Genomic DNA, 6000 nt, shown 5'->3' on the forward strand with positions numbered 1-6000 from the left:
TTTCCTCCTCACTTCTCCTTAGATTGCAGACTGACCAGAATGCGGCGGGACGCCTTTTGACAGGTAGCAGGAAATTTTCCTCCATCACTCCTGTTCTTGCTGGCTTGCACTGGCTGCCAGTTAAATACCGTATTCAATTTAAAATACTACTTTTCACATACAAAATTATCAATAATTTGGCACCGAGCTACCTCAATGAACTTCTTAGGTTACACACTCCTGTCACAGCACTTAGATATGCTACCCAACTTCTTCTGGAGCAACCTCGTTCTCGGCTGAAGTCCCGGGGTGACCGTGCATTTGCTGTAGCTGCCCCGGTCTTATGGAACAATCTTCCTGCTGCTATCCGGGCGTCTGACTCTATGCCATTGTTTAAATCACGGCTGAAGACTTATTTATTTCATCTTGCTTTTCCACCTAGCTAATATTTGGTGTGCGTTGATACATTTTTAACCATTATGCTTTGTAACTACTTTTATGTATTATATTTGTCATGATTTTATAATTGATACGTGCCAGGGCCTTTCTCTTTTCCCTCCCATCTCCTTTTTCCTAGTTTATTTTTTTTTGTCAAGCACCTTGGTATACACTTGGTTTTTTAGTGTGCTTTATAAATAAAGTTTATTATTATTATTATTAGTCTTGGTCTCATTGTTTGTTATGCCGTGTTTTATTTTGATGCTCTAGCTTCTCGTCTGTGGGATGTTCAGTTTTGTTTCTCTTTACTTGTTAGTTAGATTCCGTTCAGATGTGCTCCAAGGTGTGTCCACTCTGCCCTAATCTTCTCATGTGTATATATTATCTGTGTCTCCCTGTGTTCCTTGTAGCATCCTCCCTCAAGGTGTTTGTAGCCTGTTAGTCTGATTTGCCTCTCTGGGGTCCGTTCTTCGTACCTCGCTTACTACATCCAAGATCAAATGACACATCCAAGATCAAATCATCGCGCTAACTTTGAGCTCGCTATTCCGGTTCTCCGAACACACCTGTTGTTGACGATTAGTACAGCTGGATGAAGTAATGCGAGATCACTGGGTGGCTTAAAAGGGGCTACGCATCGATAGTAGAAACATTGATCGGCAACCCTTTGATTGGTCGGCGAAAATGTCGAAGGTTTTTTTTCGGCAGCAGAGCAAGAACTCTTGATTGAGGGATTTCAGGAGTTCCAGAGTTTAATTAAAATGCAAGGGAACACTGCAAAGGCTGCAAAAGCAAGGAGAGAGGGCTGGCAGAAAGTTGCTGACAAATTAAACTCGTAAGTAATTTATTATATTATATGACATTATATCATATTATATTATATCATATTATATCATATTACATTATATCCTCTTTCACATTAGAGCCACAAAAGGACCCACTAGAACATGGGAACAAGTAAAAGTGAAATATAAGAATATTCTACAGAATGGTAATATTTATCACTTATATTGCTTTTAGTCTCTTGAAAAGAGACCCTGAAATAATCTGTTTGTTTGTGTATAACAGCAACCAAGAAAAGGGCAGAGTAAAAAAAGACAGGTGGTGGTCCTGCACCCCCTCGTCACACCCCGGCAGAGGAGCTGGCCCTAGGGTTGAATGCCACCAGACCCATTGTTGAGGGCATCCCTGGGGGCAGCTCTTCCTTAGACCAGCAGCCGGGGTGCAGTAGCAGCAGCACCTTCATAACTGGTAAATGAGCTCATAATTCTATTTGTACAATGTAAAATATTTGGTTGTTGCCTTAATTAACATGCTTTTTGTACTTTGACATTTATTGACATTGTGGGTTTTTTTGTGTGTAGTTTTACATAACACTCCATCACTTTTACCTGTTCCCATGCAAGGAATGACTGAAGCATGCACAGTAAGTTGGGAGATATATATATCTTTTTTTTTTTTATTATTTAGACCAATAGGCTGTACCACATCCCTTTGTAACACCATTTTGTTTCCATTGCACAGGACAGTGACGCAACCCTGTCAGATGACTGTGGTTTGGAGGAAGTCCCTGTAAGTTCATGCATAATTTGGCCTGAATTTCTATCTACTTGTGTACTTCTATGTGTTTCTGACTGCAGTATGATTTGCAGGCAAAGAGGCCGGCAGAGAGGCCTGATACAGAGGTGGGCAGTGTTGTAATTAATTTTACTTCCTATATGACATGTATTGACCGTTAAATGTTGTCTCTACAATTGAAACAGGGTGACATTCGTTTGCTCTATAAGAGAAGTCTCCAGCAAAAAATGGAGTATACTGAGCTAAAGAAACAAAAGCTTCTAGGTGAAATCGAACTTCAAGCTCTAATGAGGCAAAAACTTCAACTAGAAATCGAGTTGCTTCAAAAGGAACTTCAGAGTAAGTAAAAATACACTTTCATACAGAGCACTATTGATGACCTTGCGTGACACAGTATATATGATTTTTTTTCCAGGCAAATGATGACTGGCTTTTTTTTGATGAGACAGAAAAAGATGCTCAAATAAATTTCAATGAAAAATATGTTTTGTCATGTTTTTAATATTCGAAATTGTGTTGCACAATTCTGTCCCGTGCAGCTCTGCCACTAGGTTGGTCCAAGTGCACTGGCTGGAGGTCATCATCAGGCTGCACCTCCACCACAGGAGTCCTCTCTTTTCTGATGGTGGCAATGTTGTGCAGTACGGCACATGCAACAATAATGTCACATGCCCTGTCAGGTGCAACCCTCAGACTTTTCAGACACTGAAATCTTCCCTTTATTTGCCCAAAGGTCATTTCAATGCGTGCCCTTGTCCTGGCTAGAGCTGCATTGTAGCGGGTTTGTGGCCCAGGGTTGGGGTCAGGGAATGGAGTCATGAAGTACTGCCTGCATGCATAACCCCTGTCTCCAAGGAGAATCCCATCGTAGGCCCCTGTGTAATGGAGAAATGCTGTTATGTTAGGCCCAAAATAAGTATGAAATATCAAAATAAGTCTCTTTTTCTTACCACGCTCAAATAATGTGCATAACCCTGACTCTCTGAAAATCCTTGAGTCATGCACTGATCCGGGCCATTTAGCTTCCACATTTGTGATATGGCACATAGAGTCACACACCATCTAAGAGATGTCACTATATGTGAACACACTCCTTTTCATTATATATTACCATCTAAAATATTAGTATTACTCACCTGCACATTTATACTGTGAACCCCCTTTCGATTGACAAAATCCCCTTCATTGGGGCCTGGGGGGGCCTTGATCGCGATGTGTGTGCAGTCTATGGTACCAATCACATTAGGGAAGCCTGCGGACAATCGAGCTATAGTTACAGACATAGGTCATGATTGCATCACATTCATTATCGAATGTAATGTACCTGCAATGGAAAAAAAGCCCTGTTTGACAACCTGTGGTCTTAAGTGGCTTGGAAAAACCACAAACACACCCAGGAAATGCTTGAGTGCCAGGTATACTTTGCGAATGGAACGGCAGACAACACTTTTGCCAATGTTCTCTGCGTCTCCAACAGCGTACAGAAACGTGCCACTCGCAAAGAAACACAAGGCAATGCACACAGTTTGTGCAGTTGTTAATGCCCGACTACGGTGAGTGGAACTCTTAACATAGGGATCCAACAAGTTGGTTAAGTAAATAATACCCTCACGGGAAAATCGATATCTCTCTATGAGCACACAGTCGCGCTGAGCTAAAGGATGAGCTTCGGAGAACCGAACGATCCAAGATCACGCGAAATCGTCAACAATCAAATCCAGCTAACTTACTTAGCGAGGTACGAAGAACGGACCCCTGTTCCTACCCAGCTCAGTTATTGTTAGTGATGGACAAAGCGAGACTTTGTGAAACACAGAAACAGGCTGTATTCCAAGTCAGGGTCTGAATTTGAAGGCAGATTATGTCCCAGCAACGCGACGAAGGCTGTGCCAATTAGAAGGCTGCTTCAAATGCGGCCGACAGATGCATCCTTCATTTCCCCGAATTTGAAGGATGGGTCAAGTGTGTCCTTCATGGCCTAACCTATCCCAGAATTTAAAGCACGGCGGTGGGTGTAGATAATTTTTCCGAAAAAAAAACGGCGGATGGCTGTAGTGGGGTGTCCGAAGAGTAAACTTGTAAAAGTAAGTACTGAATATTAAAGCTTTGTCCCAAAACCTAGGCCGCATCCTTTGGAGGACCCGGCCTTCGCGAGCTACATGGGTCCTTCAAAGAGCGAGAAGGCCAGAAGTGCGAGGCTTGTGAAATGGGATGGTCTAGCCTTCAGATTTGCGTCATCAGCTGTTCCCGCCCTTACTGCTTCTCCCTGCCCTTACTGCCCCCCCCCCTTGGTGGAATGATGGGTGTTGCTGAAACTCTCACTCTTTTTCTCGTACTTTTGGTGATTGAGCTACAAAAAAAATCAGCTGTCTGCTCCTTGCTCCCTAAAATATAACAGGACATTGGAGTAAACGCTCTACCATCTCACACTTCTGTTTAATCAGTCTTCTGTTTGACGTTTATTTAGCTGTGTGGAAACTCTAACTTTATTCTCAGCCAAATCGATTTACTCAGGAACAAATAAAACACTGAAATAAACCAAACATTAACATTTAAAAGATATCTAAGTGACATATATATCATGTTTAATCTGAGTAGCAAAAGACCGTGTGGGGTCTGAAAACAATTAAGTGCCGGGAGTTTGCTGTTCTCGCCGGCTGTAGTGACTCTCGACCTCCCGGTCTGCTATCAAGCTGACGTCTCCAAAAACGTTGGAGCACTTTTGCAAATATGTGATGTCTTGATAAACCGAGCAGATATTTGAAGTTTGTGTCAACAGCATACAAGTTTGGGGAGCAGTGTTCAGCACCTGGAGTGCAGATATAAAGATGATGATGCCAGTGCATCCGGGTGCCCCTTGGGTACCAAAATATAAGGGTCCGAAAGCAGATGTTTCGTATGGAGACTGGAAAGAGCAAATACAAGGTTTATTGAACGCTCAAGAAATAGCTGAGGCCCGGAAAGTAGAAACTTTAATTGGGGCTTTAACCCTTTAAAGCCGGTCGGAGCGGACACGCTCCATTTTGCGTAACTATTTTTAAATCCCGGTAGCACTGCAACCACGTGAGCTAGCGCAATAATTTTTTTTGCATATGAAACCGGAGGAGTTGTACTTACATCTTGTGCCATCAGCTTGTCCTAGGTCACGGTTTCCTTCCACATATAGCTTTGCAAAAACTGCATAAAAAGCACTTGTAGCAACAAAAACATAATATTCCAGAAACACGCTTTGCCGATCCGATCAGCTGTTCATAACACTTCCTACGTCCATCAGCGTGAACTATCACATGTCCGCCATGACCTGCCCAAAACAGGAAGTGACGTCATTTTGCGGAAATGTAGTTTTTTTTTACCATCGTGGCCTTATGAGCCTCTACTGGTGTTTTTAAAAGTTATCTTTGACTTTATGACTTTCTGTGTCGTTTCTGGGATGCTTAGAACTCATATTGCACTGCTGGAAATAGTTTATTTTGATGCATATGCTGTTTTTTTGCAAATTTGCAGTATAATCTTTATTTACCTTTTTCCTGCAGTATATAAAAATTGGTGTATTTCAAAAATAAAACTATGAAGACACTCAAAATAAATTTCCTGTGGTGGGAAACTATTTTGTGCAACTTTTTTTGTATTTACAGTTTTGAGGGATAAGCCTCTTAAATTTCTCTAACTAGAAATATATGTTAAAAAAACAAAAACAATTTTAAATTTTTTTGTAGTTTATTGCACTTTTTTGCAATGTATGTAATTACTATGCACTTAATGCATACATACTATTAAAATTTGGGCTGTAATGGTTGTATTGATGTATATCAACTTGAAATGCTCCCAAAAATGGCACTACAGCATGTAAAAATATAAAGTAAGCTCTGGCGGACTTGGTTCTATGGTAGTTCTTAAAGGGTTAAGCAGCGAGGCAAAGCATCAAGTTGGGGTGTTAGAAGAAAAAGACAGAGACCAGATTAGAAAAATATTCACGTATCTAAATTCTTTATATGTTGACAATAC

The sequence above is a fragment of the Perissodus microlepis genome, chromosome 19 (assembly GCF_051167445.1).
Source record: "Perissodus microlepis isolate ML-2025 ecotype Zambia chromosome 19, ASM5116744v1, whole genome shotgun sequence".
NCBI classification, from domain to species: domain Eukaryota; kingdom Metazoa; phylum Chordata; class Actinopteri; order Cichliformes; family Cichlidae; genus Perissodus; species Perissodus microlepis.